Source organism: Bubalus kerabau, chromosome 1, assembly GCF_029407905.1.
Source record: "Bubalus kerabau isolate K-KA32 ecotype Philippines breed swamp buffalo chromosome 1, PCC_UOA_SB_1v2, whole genome shotgun sequence".
NCBI classification, from domain to species: Eukaryota; Metazoa; Chordata; class Mammalia; order Artiodactyla; family Bovidae; genus Bubalus; species Bubalus kerabau.
This window is the reverse complement of record NC_073624.1, coordinates 89,355,794-89,376,801: the sequence shown is the minus strand read 5'-3', so window position 1 is coordinate 89,376,801 and position 21,008 is coordinate 89,355,794. Positions and strand designations below refer to the sequence as shown.

Here is a 21,008-nt window from a genome sequence, read left to right as displayed (position 1 = left end):
TCTTTGCAACCCCATGGACTGCAGCACACCAGGCTTCCCTGTCCTTCACCAACCCCTGGAGTTTGCTCAAACTCATGTCCATTGAGTCGGTAATGCCATTCAACCGTCTTGTCTTCTATCGGCCCCTTCTCCTCCTGTCCTCAATTTTTCCCAGCATTGGGGTCTTTTTCAATGAGTTGGCGCTTCGCATCAGGTGGCCAAAGTATTACAGAGAGAAAATTAGGAATTTGAAATGAACAGATACACACTACTATGTAAAAGTGGATGAGCAACAAGGACCTACTGAATAGCACAGGGAGCTATGTTGAATGTCTTGCAATAACCTATAATGGAAAAGAATCTGAAATTTATATAGAGAGCTGAATCACTCTGCTATATGCCTGAAACATTGTAAATCAGCTATACTTCAATTAAAATAAATATAAAAAGATATACACATATAAATAAAAATCTAATAAGCATTTATTTCTTCTGAGGGTCAGTGAAAACCATAGAGATGTTCCTTCTATCATAAAAAGCCAGCAGAGGCATGTTGAAGCATTTAAGAGGCAGCCCTTCACAACACTCTTTTGTGTGGGTGCTGATTCTCCCTAGAGCGAGTCCTTCTAGGTCAATGCGATACCATCTTCATCTTTGTGTCCTTGTGGCTCAAAATATGAGGTTCACAGTGTCCCTGGGTTTATATTACTAAGATAACCCAAATGCTAAGTGGACTCTTCAGTTCTACCAAAATTTAATTAAAAAAAAAATCAGATTGCTTCTAAAGCAACTGAATTCAGTGGGAGGAAAAATGCATTTCTCTTTGAAATTTGAAGTTATGTAAGTCAAACTTCAAAGAACACTAGCACATTCTTTCATGCTGCATATGCTTTTTTTTTTTTGGTGGAGGGGGAGCTGAAGAGCTCAAACCTTTGCTGCTCTGACCTCATGTTTCACTGAAACTATATAGCCTGGGAAATTAAACTTCACACTGGACCAACCTCTGCCATGTGTTGGGTATTGACTCACGAGAGAGCAGCCTGGTCAATAATTACCTGAAAGAAAATGCTAGTTTGATCTAAAAATGAAGCTCGTGTTTTCATGATCAAAGCAGCTTCTCAGGGAGAAGCGTACCCTCACATTGATTTTACTCCCAAATGGAGATGCAGAAGGCTCCCAAAACCTTCCTTACTTGACTTTCACATGAGGCTGCTTCTCTTACATTTATAAGTCTCTGTTGTGTAGTCATGTCTGACTCTTTGCGACCCTATGGACTGTAGCCCGCCAGGCTCCTCTGTCCATGGGATTCTCCAGGCAAGAATACTGAAGTGGGTTGTCATGCCCTCCTCTAGGGGATCTTCCCAAACCAGGGATTGAACCTAGGTCTCCCACATTGCAGGCGGATTCTTTACTGTCTTTAGCCACCAGGGAAACCCTTATAAGTCTCTACCAGGCAATAAAGAGGAATGTTATGGAGTATCTTTGTGTCTTCAGGATCTTGTCTTCCCCAGTAATACTCGAAGTTCTTCCGCAGAGAGTATCATATTTTGTTAGTAAAGTTGGGTCAGAGCCTGTACTGAACACATTGTCCTTGTTAACTACAAGCTATTACCCAATACTTTTTGGGTGATGTGCTTGCAATTCGTAATCAAGTGATTGGCTGATTGTAATCTATTGATTACAATCAATCTATTGATTGTTTACTGAAGTGGATCTTAATGCAAACACAGCTTTCCTCTTCATTGACAACCTTACCTGCAAAACTCACTTTACACACTCTAAACTCAACCAAGTGGGGACAGAAGAAGTGGTTGTTGGCCATCCTCTGAATCAGTGATTTACATTTACATGATAGATTGTTCATTTGCTTATCTCTCTTTGTTCATCTACTTAAAAAATGTTTTCTATTGCAGTAAAATACACATATACATAACATTTACCATCTTAACCATGTTTAAGTGTGCAACTGAGAGGCGTTAAACACATCCATCATGCTGTGCAGCCAACACCAACATCCATGCACAGAACTCTTTTCATCTTGCAAAAGCGAAACTATGTACCCATCCCCAGCATCCCCCTAGCTCCTGGCAACCACAATTCTACTTTCTGTCTCTATGACTGTAACTATTCTAAGTACTTCATGTAAGTGGAATGCAGTTTTTTCTTTTCGTAACTGACATTTAATGTAGAAAATGCCCTCAAGTTTCATCCATATTGTAACATACAAAGGAAACAGAACTTCCTTCCTTTTTAAGGCTGAATAATATTCCATTATATGTAAATACCACATTTTGCTTATCCATTCTTCTGTTGATGGGACATTTGGGTTACTTCCATGTTTTTGCAATTATGAATAATATTGCTATGAACTTGAATGTGTGTTTATCTACTTTTTAGCTCTACAAAAGCCCATGGTAACAATTCATTTGGAGGCATGAACACCATAAGAGGATTTGGAAAAGCAAAAGGATTCATGAACTATTTCAGCCATGAGCAAATATCCCTCAAGCCATCTGTTTAAGCTAGTTCTAAACTCCATTCCATTATGTGGAAAATAAAGTAGAATCTCCATTTTACTTAGTTAAAAGTCACTCAAGGGTTCCACACACTGCTCAAGTGTTTTAGGATCATAGAAATGTTTACTAGAAGGGATATATACAAGAGCATTTAGTGATTCCCATTCTTCATGTCCATCAGAACCACTTGACTTGATAAAAATACTGATGCATAGATCCCATGCCCAGAGATTCTGATTTAACTGGCCAGTGGGTAGGCATCAGTAGTTTTCAAATTTTTTTAGGTAATTAGTCTGTAGCCAGAGTTGACAATCACTGATACAGCTTAATTCTCCTCCTCACTCCCATTGTGAGAGAGAAAGGGGAACGATTTGCTGAAAGTAATACAGAAATTGGTGGAATGATGCAAACAGGAATTTTAAAATCCTCGTACTCTAATTTTAAAATCTAGTACTCTAAACCTCTTGAAACTCCTTTATACTGTACTCTGCCTTCAACTCTGATCTTTACAAATTGTGAACACATAAAATACTATCAAGTGGATGACTTTTATTCAACCAAGAAAGATTTAAATTGAGGTTAAAGCCAAATTGGTAAATTTTAGTTTTCATTTCAGTATCTGAATGGTGATGAAGCCAAAAGATGAAAGGATTCTACTTATTACCAGAAATCTGCCAAAGGAAGACAAAGTCTGTGTGTGCTTTGAGGTATATACTCTTTTATACACTCCTAAAAGAGGTTCATCAGAGACAAAGTTTAAAGTAGAGGAGAAAACAGAAATGAAACAACAGGAGAGATTCTAAAGATGATTACATTCTGTTGTAAAAGTCAAGTAATGGAAATCTAAGAGGACATACAAATGCCCAATAAACATTTGAAAAGAGCCTCAGTCTTACCAGTGGTCAGGAAGCTGAAAATTAAACTACAGCTTGATTTATCAGATTAGGAAAAGTGAACAATGGATAACATGCAGGGCTGGCAAAGATATGGGGAAAAGGGAACCCAAGACATATTTGGGACATGTGTTGCTTCCAAACAGCCTCTGAGGAGGAATGTACAAAGGGTCCTGGCAAGGAAGTCACTGGGAAAGATTTACTGGTCTTCATTAACTCCGTTATTTTGCTTTCCACTCAGATCCTCGACAAAGAGAATATCAAGGAGGGAGTTCCTAGCTTTGGACCAGTCTTCTGTTGCTTTTTCCATGCTTCAGATACAGGAGACTTAAATTCCTATTTCCAACTTAACTGAGTTTGAATCCATTTTGCTACATGCTGTTGATGAGTCCACATTAATACAGAAAGTAAGCTCTTCATGTATAAGTTTCTTAGGTTGACTGGGTTGCTGGGGCGTATTTTCCAATGAACCCACTGAAGCTCTGATTTTCTTCTTCAATCTCTTTGAAGCAAAATTTCTGTACACAAAGTACCTAATTCCTGTCTTAGGTCTTTGCTGAGTGTGTATGGATCACCTCCTGAGAAGCTCAGCAGTGTTTGGGCTACTCTTCCTCCCATGTGCTCTTGCATACATCCTGAGCCCACTCCAGCAATGGATCTGTGTTCTCGACTGCAGAAAGCAATGCTCACCCACTCCCCACCCTGGATTCCTCGTCACCAGGTAGCAAGTCCTCAGGTTCTGTGCTCCTGGGTGGTAACCTTTTCACCAGCTCAGTTGCAGGCTGTGCATCTCACACTATTTCTTGAGTACTTGCTGGTACCAGGCTAGCACTTCATTCTCTCATATTTGCATTTTAACTTCCAACAACCCAGTAAGGTAATTATTATTTTTATTCCTATTTACCTATGAGGAAGATGAGGTTTAGAGAGTTCAAATGTCTTTCGTGAGGACACGTAGCTTGTAACTGGCAGAACAGTGTCACCTGCATGTAAATGAGTTTTGAGGAGTGAAAACACATTCTTCCACCAGTTTCCTCTTTTAGGAGACACTGTGTCTGAACACATCCATGAGGTACCAGCTAATGTGTGGGATGCTGACCCCAGGCTGCTGACTCCAATGACTAAGCCAAAATCCCTGAGCTACCCTCACCGGAGGAAGAGGCCTCTGCTGTCACTGCTGCCCCCTGCTGGAACCTGGTCTCTCTGCCAAGCTGAAGTCAGGTGCCATGCGGCGCCTGTCCCTTGTGCTCTAACTGGATCCATTGCACCCTCTTCTTCTTCTGGGAAAATGGTCAAAACCCCAGGGAGTCTGCCCCCAATATATCTTCTGAAAGTGGGACCCTAAAGGCCAGCTATCAGTTCCCCCTATATCCCTTTGGGAAGAAAAGAGAACAACCCCCTTCCTCCTAGAGCAGAATATTTGCAATCCTGTCCCATAGACTGTCCCAGAAAAGCAGGCAATGTTCCATGGAGATGAACAAGACCTGGACTCCATGAAGATCCCCAGCCTCCAGGCAGAAGGTCGGGGGTGGAAAGGGATAGTTAGGAAGTTTGGGATGGACATGTACACACTGCTATATGTAAAATGGATAAGAGACAAAGATCTATTGTACAGCATATGGAACTTTCAATGTCACACGGCAGCCTGGATGGGAAGGGAATCTGAGGAAGAATGGACACATGTATATGAATGGCTGAGTCCCTTTCCTGTTCACAGGAAACTAGCACAACATTGTTCATTAATTAGCTATATCCCAGTACAAAATAAAAAGTTAAAAAAAGATCCCCAGCCTCTTCATATGATGCAATATGGTAACTCCTTTGACATCTGGCATGGGCATTCACCAATCAGAACTTCAGGAATCTCTCGCGAATATGAATCAACAATGAAGACTTGATCATCAAGACCGATGGCATCCCCTTCCTCCCACTGACCTCAGGCACAGAATTTGTGTACATTGTGTACAGAAATTTTGCTTTAAGGAGATTAAGGAAGGAAATCAGAACTTCAATGGATTCATTGGAAGATACGCCCAGGCAGCCCAGCCACCTTAAGACAATTTTAAAGCATGAAGTGCTTGCTTTCTGTTAATGTGGACTCATCATTAGCAATGGGCAGCAATGGACTCAAATTCACTGAAGCTGGAAATAGGAATTTACAGTCTGTATCTGAACCATGGAAAAATCCACGAAGACCAATCCAAAGCCAGGAACCCCCACTGGGATTCTCTTCTCTTTGCCTCTCTCTGCAGGCTGGCTTCACTCTGTTCAAGTTTAGAGGTGCCAGTGGAGAACTTGAGGGGAGAAGAGGAATGAGCATGGAAAACAGCATCTCAAACTCACATCCCCTCCCCTCTGAGATCAACAAGGAGAAAGTCTTCCCAGCAGCAAATCCTGGAGAAGGATTCAAATTGTCCTCTTTTGGATCACATCACCATTTCTGAGAGCTGCAGTGGGCTTTGTTACCATAAGAAATAGAAAGAAGTGCTGGGCAGAAAATGAAAAATGGCCATTACAGTATAATGAAAATGTGTTTGTAAGGTTTACATTTGTTTTGGTTTTCATCAATTTTAGTTTTTTAAAAAAATAGTTTAAATAGATTCCCAAAGAGAGCATCCTAATAAAATTGTAACCATTGGAAATTAGGTCTTGACTTACCTGTAATTTTTTTCCTTTATCCCATGTGTTACTATTTTTATACTTATTGTATGATCATTTGATAACTGCTTGTCTGCCCAACTGGAATGTAAACTTCATGAAGGCAGGGCTATTTTTTTATTCACTAAGTGCTATGATTTCCATAGCACTTAGAATATTCCTGGCATACAGCTGGCATCCAACACATCCTGTGAAGGACCGAACAAAGAATCAACTCAACCTTTTCCGGGCTCAATGTTTAAGTCACCACCAGATGATTCCAAAGTTAGCTGAAGAATCCATAGGTTAAGAAACACAGAAAGAAAGAGGAAGTGAGATGAATACCTGGAATTAGAAGACCCAACTAGCCTCACCATTTATGGTCTGACAGGAAACTCCCAGAACAGAAACACGACAATACCGAAAAATAATGATCTGATGAGCAAAAAAATAAAAATTTAAGATGGTCATAAAAGAAAAAGATTCAAAATTCTAGCTAATTCTGAAAATTTTAAAGTTTACAGAAAAAGCTAATATTTATAACATGTGAAAAACCGAATTTGGCTTAAGAAACCTACCACCTATCATTATATTTCTATTTGATCCAATTTTTGGATGGAAATACCATCAAGCCAGACATCCAGAGAGATCTCATTACTGGTCTGTGTTTAATGGAGCAACACACTCATGAAAACACACCACTTGGGTACTTCACTGGGTTGTGCTAAAAATTATAGCCTTTCAAAGATTCTTGAATACACATGCTCTTGCCCTATGTACACTTAAATAAAACACTTTAATAAGATACAGCTGTTTGAGTTTCTATTAATTAAGCTTAACTTCTGGTGACCAGGACTTCCTGTGCCTGAGGTCAGGCCAGGACACTGGCTACTCATTGTGGTTGTTAACATGCAGAGAGAAGTATGTTAAGAAAGGTGGAGAATGAGGAATTTTGAGGCTGACGGGTACCCTGTAGGAAACCAAGATTTCTGTGAGGTCAGAGGAGGGGCCCAATGATATTGTGATTTATAATAGGAAATACATATTTGGCTTTTTTCCCCATCCCTGACACAGGGCTCCTAAAACCCTTGTAAATTCATAAGTGACAGGCACACTAGGGGCATCTTTATTTCTAATGAGGTGACTCTGGGTGGCTCCTGAATGGAGACTGGTCACCAGAAAGAGCAAGCCTTGAGTAGAAGCTTTGCATCTTCAGCCCACCCCACCACTTCTCTAGAGAGGGAAGCAGGGCTGGAAGTGGAGTTTATCACTGATCTTGTTATGTGAGGAAGCCTCCACGATATAAAAGCCTACTCATATAAAAATAGTAGGGGGCTTGAAGAGCTTCCAGATGGGTGAGCGTGTAGAGGAGAAGGGAGAGTAGCAGCCTCGGAGAGGGCACGGAAGGTCTGCGATCTTTCTCCATATCTTGCCCTAAGCATTTCTTCCACTGGGCTTTTCCTGAGTTATATCCTTTTATAATAAACTGGTGATCTAGCCAGTAAAGTGTGTCTCAGAGTTCTGTAAGCCACTTTAGGAAATTAATCGAATCCAAGCAAATTAATTGAATCCAAGCAAATTTATCGAATCCAAGGAGAGGGTAGTTGGAATCTCAATCTACAGCTGATGCTTCAGAAGTCCAGCTGACAACCTGGACCTGTAACTGGCATCTGGAGAAGATGAGTGGGAGGTGGGGGGTGGCAGTCTTGTAGGACTGAGCCCTTAGCTGTGGGGTCTGATGCTATCTCCAGGGAAATAGTGTCAGAATTGAGTTGTAGGACCTCCAGAGGGTGACTGAGAATTGCCTGTTGGTATGGGCTTCCTAGGTGGCACTTATGGTAAAGAACCTGCCAATGCAGTAGACTTAGAGATGTGGGTTCGATCCCTGGGTTGGGAAGATCCCCTGGAGGAGGGCATGGCACCCACTCCAGTATTCTTGCCTGGAGAATCCCATGGATAGAGGAGCCTAGCTAGTTACAGTCCATAGGGTTGAAAAGGACTGGACATGACTGAAGCAACTTAGCACACACACACACACATGCACACATGGGAAACTCCATTCCACGTTGGAATTGGTACTAGAATCATCTTAGGCCCCCATCTCCCTCCCACTAGAGACTCACACAGAGGGGAGGGGGCAGTGATAGACTCATGTGACTCCCTGGCAGGCAGTTCCATGCTTCCCTCCAAGGAACTGGGATGACAATCATCGTAGACACAGGTGAGTTCAGGGCCAGCATTTTGCTGATGCTTTGTCGCCTTGCCTGACCGCAAACACCAGTTGAGAGAGCTGGCCAAGACAGTTTCCCATACGATTCCACTTTCCATCCCACTATGTAACACCTCCATAAGTCAAGGTATGTTCAACACAAGGCTTACCTCGCAATGAAAGACTTAATTCCATGAACAGGAAAAAAGTATGCAGTAAGGAGAAATGTGAGGAATTTATCTGAAAAAAGAGTTCCTGACTTTAGAAAGAGAAAATGGAAAGCACCAACTCTTTCGCATCTGCAATAAAATGGTCTTTCGGGACTGAGGCAGCAAAGCAGACCACGCGGCAAAGCAGTTACCTTGAGTGATGGGCTTGGTGCACACAGCTCAGTGGCTTTCCTGGTGGGTTGCCCTCTGGTTCTGTCTCTCCGTCTGTAAAAGAATGAAAGGTTATCTAAGTTCTCATCCAGGTTTAATTTTCTAAGTTTTTCAGTTAAAAATTCTAAAACTTGCTGACTGTATCATTGTTAAGATGTTTTTCTACTCTTTAAGGGACGACATGGGGAGTATTTCCCAACATTGGTGAGGGAATGAAATGACTATGAGATTGTACTTGTCTCATTAAAGCAGCAACTCACAGTGCGTTCTTTCAAGACACCTGTACTTTGTCGCTCTTTCAATCACTCGTACTCCAGTCACTTTTCCTTTATGACCTTTATTCCTCTGGAAGCAGTTTTAGAGCTGCTTCTTATGAGAACCTTTTTTAAAGGAGAAAAATGTTCTTCCTACACAAACCCAAACAGGATTTACTAAATGATAAATTTGACTAAAGCATGACAAAACTGGGCTTCCCTCGTGGCTTAGTGATAAAAGAATCTGCCAGCCAGTGCAGGAGACAGGGTTAGACCCTTGGGTGGGGAAGATCCCCTGGACAATGGCAACCCACTCCGGTATTCTTGCCTGGGAAATCCCATGGACAGAGGAGACTGGTGGGCTACAGCCCATGGGGTTGTTAAAAAGTCAGACATGACTTAGCGACTAAAACAGCAATAACGATTGACAAAATCAGTTTTTAAATTCAGTGTTGAGCAGTGGTCTCCATCAGCTTTGCATATAATCATATTAGCATCCCAGTGTATCTTTTTTTCTTTTTCATTCCCAGGTCATAGTTACCGCAGGCCCCAGGCTCCTCCCACCAAGCTTAGCTCCGCCCGTTCCACACGCACATCACAACACACTTTGCTTCCACACTGCAATGTCTTTATCCTGACTGTAGGATAAAGTCTAAAGATTTGACTCAACCCTGGAATCCATGCTCACTGGTTCATGTCTGTCTGAGCACCCCAGCTACCATTACTCCCTTACACAATCCATGGTCCTGTCCCTGGGAAGATTCCCAGTTCCTGGCACATCCCAGACCCTTCCCACTTTGCTCATTTTCTTTACTGATTTGGACTATCTTCCCTCTTTTTTTTTCTGGCATTTGAATCCTATCAGTTTTTCAAAACCCAGTGGAGATCCCCTTTTCTCTATGGAGCTTCTCCAGAACTCTGCATCTTGGAGGGCACTACCCTTACCTTGTATAGTCCACTGCCTGGCACAGTAAGAGAAATTAGCTCAGTAGTCTTGAAAGTATTCCTCATGGGGCCGCGATCTCCTTCGCAGGGCTGAGTCTACTTTTAGTCAGCACTTAAAAAGCTTATAGGCCCCCTAAAGCATGGTTGGGTGAGAGAGGACTCAAAGTACAAAGGTAGTCAGTCCCCTGACTAGCCTCAACAGAACAGGACTAGGAGGCCCAAGGGTGAGCCAACCTCTAATGAGATGAAGAACACCCAGAAGGGCCAGAGGCACCTTCTCTCACCAGGTGCAATCTTCTGAGTCCTGAGTACAGTGTCCTTCTGTTTTTTACCCTCGTCTCCTTCCCTCTCTCTCCTAATCTTCTGGTGTGATTAGAAGGGGATGGGTAAAAGTTGAATTCCCTAAGACCTGGGTTTTTTCTCCTGAGCCTAAGGCAATTTAACCTAATTCTTGCCCCAGTGGGTCAAAGTAAACTTTTAACCCAGGTGTGAGCAAGATCTCTGCAAGGAAAGGTTTGACGGAGCCCTGATAACCACAACATTCAGAAGGTGATTTACTCAGGGTGATAATGAAAGTGATAACATAATTCATTCACATTGTTATTTATTTATTTTTTGCCACACCACAGCATGCAGAATCTTAGTTCCCTGACCAAGAATTGAACCTAGGCCCTTGGTGGCAAAAGCAGGGAGTCCTAACCACTGGACCACCAGGGAAGTTCTCTAATTCATTCACATTGATTGAACTCTTATCCTGTGGCAGGCCTTCTTGTTTTTATCTTTCATTCATGCATTTAATTCTCCCAATAGTTGTCTGAGTTGGACATTATTCTCTCCCTTTTACAATGAGAAAAACTTTGATGTCCAAAGGTGAGCTGCCTTTCCCCAAGTCACACAGCTAGTGAGTGGCAAAGTTGTTTTCATTTAGGGGAAGAACCTTAGCTTAACTTACTTTACCATAAAACCAGAGGAGAGAAACTCACGTGTCTGCAGGAAGCAGAGAACTCAACACATCCCAGGCTTCTCGAATGGTACCTCTGGGATCTCAGGGCCTCTCATTACCTGAAATAAGAAAATGGCAAAAGTTTAATTATTCATTTTCCATCACCCTTAATGAGGGGATTAACTGCCACCTGAAACAAAAGGAAATAGCCTGACCTTCCGGCTGTTAGGAAGTGATAATTAACTAAAACCTCTAGTCAGTGGAAACAGACAAATGAGTGTTTTACTGATCTTGATGCAAATGAGCTGTCAGGGTCACTAATTGAAGTCACATAATAGAGCAATGACAATGAAAAAATAAACACATGCCCAAAATAGACATTTTCTGAAGTACAGTTTGTTTACAGATGCTCTTCAGGAGTTTCCAAAACTCTGCTGACTCACTTTATGTCTTAGGGTTCTGAATATTTTGAATGGGTAGGGTTTGCAGGGCCCTAGTTTGCTGGGAGGGCAGCGGAGGGGAGGCTGTGTGCATGGGCAGGGAGGGAAGTTGTCAACTAAAATAATCAAGAATAGAAAAGAGTTTTATTTGAACCAAACTAGCCCAGACGTCAGCTTCCCAGATTACTCTGGAAAAACTGCTCCAGAAAAGCAAGGTTTCCCACACAGTTTTTTATCTTGTCAGAACAAAGAACGTTAAACAAGTCGGGGTTACATTTTTTTCAAGTTTTAAAAAAAAAGAACAGACCAGCATGTACACAATGAGTCAGTATGGCCTTGGCTCCTGGGAAGGCAGTCTTATCAGGGAAGGAAGACCAGAACTGCATCCCAGGATGGAGGGCATTAGGCCTTAATTTCTAACATGGACATTCTTTACCTTTGGTCAATGTGCCCTTTTCCTTATATAATTAAAGTCCATGTACAGTGAACATTTGATAGGCTACAAACAAGCTATTTTGGATAGCCTCTAGTTTAAATTAAATCATGGGTAAGGCAGAATGACTTCCCCAAACCTCAACATGCGAACGTTTTTCAGAGTCTGTTTAGCCTCAGATTCGAGGAGCATCAAGTAAATGGAGACTAGTTTGGAGACCGTTCATCTCAGCCTCAGGATCAACTGGTTGGTTTTTCATCACTTGGTTGATTGGTTTGACCAAAAGTTACTGCGGGAATGATTCATGGAACCATTCTGCTGCATGGCATGTAAACACAGCCTTCTCATCTAGACTTTAGCTATTAAAATGGTCATAAATAGCTGCAAATTACTACTGTTGCGTAACTGGTGACTTCATCATGGCTCTGGCCGAGCAGATGGAGCCGCGTTCCAGGCAGTGCTGCAGGGCCCGGCTGGTCCTCAGCGCGTAACGAGTGCAGCCTGGTAGGCGTGACACGGATGACAACATGGCATCCTTGTTCCAGAGTAACACATTTTTCAGAAGGCCATCAAGCCTTCAGAGCCTCACACACGCTGCATGATATATAAGTATATAACTACCCCAAATATGGCAAAACGAGTCGCTATTAATAACCCTAAGAGTCATGGGGATTTGGGCAGTCCAGTTCCTCTGCCAAAAGTTAAGAATGTTTGCTCAGTGTTTTGATTTTTTTTTTTTTTTAAACTCTGTTCTTGATTTGCTTCAGTACATTTCCTATTTAGCTACTCCACTGAGTATATGTCAGATTTTATCTGTGACTTTACTAGGACATACCAACACATACAGGATGGGAATGCAAGGCCTTTTAAAGCTATTGGGGCTTTCAAAATTGTGTCTAATAAACATTTTCCATTTCTCTCTACCATAGCGACTATCACCTTTGCCATACATGTGGAAATTACTAAAGGGCCAGGGAAGAAACTCCCTAAGTTACTTACATTGATTATAATATTGTACCATTAACTATTTCTTGAACATTTATTCTCACCAGACAGTGTTTCTATACATTGCTAAGTTTCACATCAACCTTCCAAAGTGGGTGTTATTCCTACTTCACAAACCAAGACTCAGACATTGAGTAACTGCCCTGAGCTGATATGCAAGTGACTCTCAGGGCTGGAATACAAACTCAAAGCTCCTTGACTTGAGCCATATGAAACTGCCAGTGGTCAATCATTTCTGACCATCAATGGCGATTTTATGGTTTAGCCCATTACGTGTTGGTTCTGAAAGGAAATCTAGAATCTCCTTCTGACATCACCGCTCATTTGACTGGAATTTTTTCAAAGCAGAATTGGGAGGAGAGGGAGGGGAAATGGTCAAATGATCTATTTTCCTTCCACTGATGATTATTATTATGACAGTAAAAACATGTGAAACTGCACCAAAAAAAAAAAAAAAAGGCAAAACATGTCAAAAGCTCTCTGTTCTACTCACATTGTCTGATACATTCTATCTGAAAATCTCCACATGGAAATATGCTCATCAGACTTTTCCAAGCACTGAAATGATTTTTAGCATTTAAAAGCTAATGATGTTAAGATATAATTTTGATAGATCATGTGTTTTAGTAAGCAGGTAGGCTATGAGTCTATAATACCTATATCTTGCCAAAAGATAATTTGGCAAGAGCAATTAAAGTTTCTTGGGAATTACCAGAAAGTCAATAGCATAGTGGCTTAGATAGGAGCTATTGTCTATAACAAATTATTTATCTGAGTGTTTTTAGAAATAATTCATAATAAACTCTTCTTTTTAATTCAGTTTTCTCCAATGATAAAGTAAGAAAAGGAAATATTATGGCAACCAATAATAATTATTGCATTTAACACAAGATAGCTACCGAATAGTAAATTGTTAAATGCATCATAATTGGGATGTTTAGTGTCACACGTTTGGGTCAAAAGAGAAATAATAAAAAAAAGGTTAATGAGCCTTAGAGTGAGATTTCAGTCAGAAGAAGAATCTCATTTTACTGAAGGGGAAACTGAGGCAGAAGAAAACCAAATTAAATAGCAGAACCATTCAACTCATTGGCAATACCTTAGTGACTAGCATTCAGTTCTCTTCTCAATTAATGCTTTCCCTCCCTAAAATCACAGTATGGCTCTATGTAATATTGTTTATTGTACTCTACATTTCTTTTCCTTGAAGATATCTGGAACAAATAATGAGATGTGCCTAACAAGTTAATACATTAAAATGAACTCAATATCCTGGGTGATTATATTCTAAAATGGGATAAACTAGATTCTTATTGAAACAAGATGATCAAATAACTTTAAAAGTAAATTCCTATAGATCTACTACTAGACTTCAAAGTCTGATTGGCCTTTCTCATGGTCAGAAAAAGTTTCCTTTCTATCTGACCCTTTCTAGACTCTCTGTTTACCTCAGTTGGGAGGCATCTGATTTCAGATACTGAAGGATTTAACATGACTCAAGGTTTTGACTCAATATTATGAATAGAAATATGAAACATCACAAAGTTTATAATAGCTTTACCACATTACTTGTGAACCAAATGACACAACCAAATGGGAGAAGTACCCACAATGAAAGAATTCCTAATATTTTTCTAATATAATAATAAACATATAGAGAAAGAAAAGGAAAATAAGTGTATTAATTGATGGATGAATGATTCAGCTTCTACATTAACAATGACTCAGTCTGTAAAAACTGGCATGTTTACAAAATAAATCATATTACTGAACCAGAAAAGACAGGCACATAATATGCAAGTGAACCAAACATGCTCACAAAATAATTTTCTTTTATTTCCATCTATGATTTTCTTGAGTGTTCTGAATATTACTCTAGCCTTTAATGAAATGCAAAAGAGAAATGAAATGTTAATGATTGCTAGAAAAAAACAGTCCTTTATGCACGAAAATAACTTGCCTCAAAGAGTATTTATGAATAGCAGTGGATTCAAGAGTTTCTATTAATAATCCTTCGTTGGCTATAGGTCAAGCCTGTGAGAATGGCCCCTTTTCCAAGGAAGGAGTGGAAAATTGCACAGTGTAGCCCTTCCTTCGGAGCCGCTGGGTTAATGTGCTGACGCTTGCATTGATGAACATGTGCTGAATGTCCTCATTGGAAATTCAGCTTTATGACTGGCAGGTAATGGACGTGACCTTGCGGATTTATGGACCGATGTTGGGAGTGTACAGATGGAACAGGAGGTTGTGCTGGCTCAGAAAATCCCTTCAAATACCTATATTGGCCTCATTAATCATGACCTTGTGACTGTGACTGGGCCACCTCTAAATCTTCTTTTCCTGGGCTAAGTAAACTCTGCTTTCCTGTCTTTCTCATCCTCTTCAAACCCTTCTAGCAAAGTTCACATGAAGTCCAGAAAGAGTAGCAAAAGGGGAAAGGAAAGTTTCTGAGAATGTCAGTTCTGACATTCTAAAATTTAAGAGAAGTGGAGAAAGAGTATTTGTTCAATTTATGTATATGATAAGTATCCATCCAAGTGAATGCTATAGGGGTCAGCCTTCATAAAGTACATTCATATACTAAGGTGCCAAGTATGCAAAGATGGTGAGGACATAATCCTTTCCTATTCTCAGGCACTTACAATTTGATAGAAGAGTTTCATATGTGTGTGAGTGTGTTGTAGGGGAACAGAAAAATGTTTCTGCATAATGATAAGCAGCTCTTTTAGGCAGAGGGCATGGTCAGCTACTGAGATAAAAGAACTTGCTCTGGGAAGATTCCAAAATATATTCTAACTGAGGCCCAAAATGGTATTGGGAATTATTATTCCTTGGTGTCTAATGCTGCACTCTCACAGCAGTGCTTTGTAAAGATATTGCTGGAGAAGTCAGACAATTTGACATGGGAGAGTTTTTTAGGTCACGTTCTTTCCTCACAGAAGAGAGAAGGACTGCACCAAAACAGGGTGCCGATCAGGAAGGGAAACCCATCAGTCAAGAGGCTGTTGGTTGCCAGGAATCTAATCTCACGTGAATTAACTCAAATTAAAAAGAGGAGTTACCTGTAAAGATAAAACCGGCAATCTTATGGACATCCAGAGGCAGGAAGCAAAGTCCAGCTGGATGTCATAGTAACCTAACCTGGGAACTAGAATGTCAGTGGGTCTCTGATTCTCTATTTTTTTTCACTCTTTCTCTTTTGACTCTTTTCCTTTTTTTTTTTTTTTTTTTTAGCATATCTAATGCCTTCCCTCTAAAGAGTTTGCTTCCTCTGATTATTTATAATTTGGCTTTCAAGTAACTTTGGTTGTATTTGATTTTGGCATGCACTGGTGCCAACCTCAGTCCAGACTGGATGTGAGCTCTGAGTAGGAGCCCACAGCCACTGATGGCCATGTCTGTAATTCGGTTCAGATTTTGAGAGAGTGGCTGTCCATGAGGCTGCTCCTGGTCTATTCAGATTGGGGCGAGATGGACATGGGGTGGGGTCAGGGCCATTTAGACCTGTCCTTTACAGCAGAGACTGTGAACAGCAGAATTCTCAGAGGTAGGAACTGGGGAGAAGGCACAAGTGTCTGGCAGAGTGTCAACCACTGCTCCAAATCAAATGCTTCCTTCTCACAGCATGGCAGGGGGCAAGCCTCACGTGGAGAGGAGAGGAACCCTGTCTGCTATGACACAAAGCTCGGTAGGACAGCATTTGGAGCATGGATAATAATGTGGCTTCTGAGTCTGCATCCTTTTCTCCCTCTACTACAAATTCAACAGAAAGTAACTGCTGTTTCAGTGGTGGTGCTGCCATCTCTGTGAATGGGGCCAAGAGAATCTGGGTAAACTGAGGAGACGCAGCTAGATAAGTAAGCAAGTAGGTGTTAGTTGCTCAGTCTTGTCTGACTCGTTGCGATCCCATGGGCTGTAGCCCGCCAGGCTCCTCTGTCCATAGAATTCTCCAGGCAAGAATACTGGAGTGGGTTGCCATGCCCTTCTCCACGGGATCTTCTCTACCTAGGGATCGAACCCAGGTCTCTTGCATTGCAGGCAGATTCTTCACTGTCTGAGCCACCAAGGAAGCCCCCATGCAGCTATATACTGAGGTACTTTTCATTCATTTATTCATTCAGTTAGTTAGTAAGTACCTGTTCTGTCTTGTGCTAGAAGAGCAGGAGAGCCCTATATACTCCAGAAGTTTATTTTATTAATGGCTCTTTGGGGTATGTGTTTGTTGACTTTCCACTGAATAAAATCTAGATATCACCAGTGAGAAGTTCCCAAAACACTCTTTGGATTTTTGTATCTAAACATTTCTAAAACCAAAATACTAATAAATAATTTTTATTTATTTCTAAAAGCAAAATACTAATAATCAATGCTCATTACTGGTTCTTAAAACTAAGTTCAGTCCAGTGCCTGGAAAGGAAAACTAAACAGAAAGACTAAAATAAACATAATATAATCCACCTCACTTTCCCTTTCTCACTTCTGCGTGGCTTTAATGTGAGCTTCTAACTGGGAGGAAACTTACTATGTTTGCTACAGGCAGATGTTTATGTGTGTTTTGAGTTTTAAAAATCTAGATAAGGAGTTATAAAAAGAAGGAAGAGGGTGTTCATTTAAGAAGTTGTCCTTAAATTGTATATTTTGAGGGGTGTATTTTCCATAGCCATACTCTTCTTTATAGACATATGAGTTATTTTAGGTATTCCTAGTTGATACAATAGTCAGAAACCTGACTGCTTCTGGGGAAACAGTCAGGCATCAGGGGACTTGGGTTCACTGTAAGGTGTGTAAATCTAAACGAGTCTCTTTCCTCCCATGATCCCCACTTTTTTGTCTTTTGGGCTTATCTATCAAGTTATTGGGAGCTTCCCCGATGGCTTAGTGGGAAAGAATCTGCCTGCAATGTAAGAGATGCAGAAGACTTGGGTTCAATCCTTGGGTCAGGAAAATCCCCTGGAGGAGGACGTGGCAATCCACTCCAATATTCTTGCCTGAAAAATCATGTGGACAGAGGAGCCTGGCGGGTTACAAAAGGAGAAGTCAAAAGAAGAAGGGGTGGCAGAGGATGAGATGGTTAGATAGCACCACCGACTCAATGGACAGGAATTTGAGCAAACTCTGAAAGATTGTGGAGGACAGAGAAGCCTGACAGGCTTCAGTCTATAAGGTTGCAAAGAGTCTGACACAACTTAGTGACTGAAAAGTGAAAGTGAAAGTTGCTCAGTGGTGTCCAACTCTTTGCGACCCTATGGAACTGTACAGTCCATGGAATTCTCCAGGCCAGAATACTGGAGTGGGTAGCCTTTCCCGTCTCCATGGGATCTTCCCAATCCAGGGATTTAGTGATTGAACAACAACACAATTAAGTTATTAGCAGTATCAACTGAGAGGTAAATGTTAACACTCTTTGAAAACTGGAGAACACCATTCAGTAAGTATTTGAATTTGACTGAGTAAATTCAGAACTTTACTGAAAAATCAGTATTATTGCCTGATCTTGACACTAAAGTTGTCTTACCCAAACTTACAATCTATTTTTGGTGATTATGTAATCAAAATTCCATCTCAAATATATTTAAACTAACATACTTAACTCACATAGTGGTTGCATTGCAAGTCTATTTTCAGGAAAAAAAAATGCTGGAAGGAACAAAAAACACTGAAAAGGGTAAGTACATGAATATTTATAAATTCCTATTAACTGTGCAAAACAATAATTTTAATTTTTTTGGAGAGTAAAATCTATGTAGAACTAAAATGCAAAACAAGAAGAACAGAAAAGGCAGGAAGGTTAAACAGCTTGAAAGGTTTAAGGATATAAAAATATCAGAGGAGTGGTAAAAATAATAATTTTTATAATTCTGTAATAAACCTATGTTTTGTAATCTCTAGGATAACTATTATCAGGATAAGAAACTAATGCATTATTTATAAGTTATTAGAATAAAAAAACTCAATAATTTAAAATTTTTAAATAATCTAAAAAAGGCAAAAAAGAGGGAAAAAAGCATAAAACAAGGAAAAAAGGAATATGAAAGAGAAGAACTTAATAGAAAATGAAAATAAGATAATATCTAGAAACCCAATTATGCCAGCAACTACACTGAATATAACTGAACTAAATTTGAAGTAAAAGACTATGATTTTCAGACTAGGTTTTAAAAAACCCAACTGTATGCTTTAAATATATTAACAAAGAAATTTTTAATGTAAAAGGAAGATAAATATATCATGCAACACTAACAACAATGAAAATAATTATGTAAATCTACCAGTATAAGGCAATGTGAACTTTAAAGCAAGAAATATTATCAGAGATAAAGAGAGGTCAGTCCAATAGGAAGATATTACAGTCCTAAGTTTCTATACACCCAATAGCATTGCTTCAAAATAAATCAAACCAAAATGGACAGAATGAAAAGGAAAAATGTTCAAATCAACAATCATAATGGGCAGCATTAGCATAACTTTCTCAACAGCTGATAGAATAAGCTAAAAATAAAAAATCAGTAAGGATATAGAAGATAACAGTATAATTAGCAAACCTGATTTAATTGCTTTGCACATAAAATTACGCCTACTGATGACCGTTTCATATTCAAGTGTACCTGGAACATTTATTAAAACCAATGTATTATAATATCAGTTCAGTTCAGTCGCTCAGTCGTGTCCAACTCTTTGCGACCCCATGTACCGCAGTACTCCAGGCCTCCCTGTCCATCACCAACTCCCAGGGTCCACCCAAACCCATGTCCATTGAGTTGGTGATGCCATCCAACCATCTCATCCTCTGTTGTCCCCTTCTCCTCCTGCCCTCAATCTTTCCCGGCATCAGGGTCTTTTCAAATGAGTCAGTTCTTCACATCAGGGGGCCAAAGTTTTGGAGTTTCAGCTTCAGCATCAGTCCTTCCAATGAACAATAGTCTCAGCAATTTCAAAATGTTGAAATATTTAAGAATATCTTCTCTGATCACCTTGAATTGAACTAGAGATTAATAATGGAAACAGAAAAAAACCCAACTTATTTATGTATTAATCTCAAGAAACTAGAAAAAGAGTAGCAGTCGAACCTAAGGAAATAAATGATAGAGATAAAAACCAAATCAAGGAAATAATAATCCCACATATATAATACAGAAAATCAACAAACTCAACAATTGGTTTTGAAAAGATTACCAAACTTAATAAAACCAAGACTGATCAAGAAAAGTAAAAAAACCCCCAAATCAGCAACAACAGCAATGAAAGGGAGATATCACTATAGATGGCACAATAAAAGCATGCTAAAAATAACTTTATTCAGAAAAACTTGACAATTTGGGTGATATAGACAAATTTGTTAAAAAACACAACTTACCAAAGCTGAGAGAAAGAGAATATAGGACTAGTTTCGGGTATGTTTTAAAAATTTGAACCCATTATTTAAAAGCCTTTCCTCAAAGAAAAATCTAGGCCCAGAGAGCTTATCAATGAAATTTCCGAAAATTTAAGGAAAAATAACCCTTATATAATTTAAACAGAAGTAAAACTTCTGTTTTACTTCAGACTTAAAAAAAAAAAAGTATAAACTTGATTTAAAAACTCTGATGAGCATTCTGAGAAAACCGCAACCCCACCTTTCTCATAAACGTTGAAAAATTCTTAACAAAATACTAGGAAATCAAATCCAGTGATATAGTATGCTGAGTGCTGTTTAGTCTAGGTTTGCAAGTAGGTTTGACATTTAAAAATCATAAACTTATTTAACCACATTCACAAAAAGAGTAAAATCACATGATCATCTTGAATGCAGAAAAAGGTTTTGATAAATTAATTCAACATCACTTGTGATGAAAATTTTTAGCCAACCAAGAATAGAACTTCCTTAATGTGATAAAGAATATCTACAAATTACCCACAGCAAACATCATTCTCACTGGTAGAATACTGAAATCTTCTCCTTAATACTGGGACTGGGTTAAGCATGCCTACATCGTAACTGGGCTTCCCTGGTGGTTAAGTGGTAAAGAGTCAGCCTGCCATTGCAGGAGATGAGAATTCAATCCCTGGGTCAGGAAGATCCCCTGGAGAAGGAAACGGGCAGTATTCTTGCCTGGAGAATCCCATGGACAGAGGAGCCTGGCAGGCTACAATCCGTGGGGTCACAAAGAGTCAGACACAATTTAGCAACTCAGCAAAACAAAACAACAAATAACGTTATAACTAGAGGTCTAGCCAGAGCAAAAAGCAAGTGGAAGTGAAAGTCGCTCAGTCATGTCTGACTCTTTGCGATCCCTTGGACTATACAGTCCATAGAATTCTCTAGGCCAGAACACTGGAGCGAGTAGCCTTTCCCTTCTCCAGGGGATCTTCCCAATTCAGGGATTGAAACTCGGTC

General features: G+C 40.0%; 1 protein-coding gene across 17 annotated transcripts in view; it reads right to left on the bottom strand.

Annotated features, from left to right (window-relative positions):
* Nucleotides 1-21,008, bottom strand: part of PCED1B (PC-esterase domain containing 1B) — a 149,438-nt gene that overhangs the window by 114,994 nt on the left and 13,436 nt on the right. For 11 of the 17 annotated variants that reach the window (XR_008714743.1, XR_008714746.1, XR_008714756.1 and 8 more), the window contains exons 2-3: nucleotides 10,797-10,875; nucleotides 8,596-8,668 (exon numbers count right to left, since the gene is read on the bottom strand). The gene's annotated coding sequence lies outside the window, so the exon portion shown is untranslated. The other 6 variants (XR_008714788.1, XR_008714797.1, XR_008714753.1 and 3 more) reach the window with 5 other exon arrangements.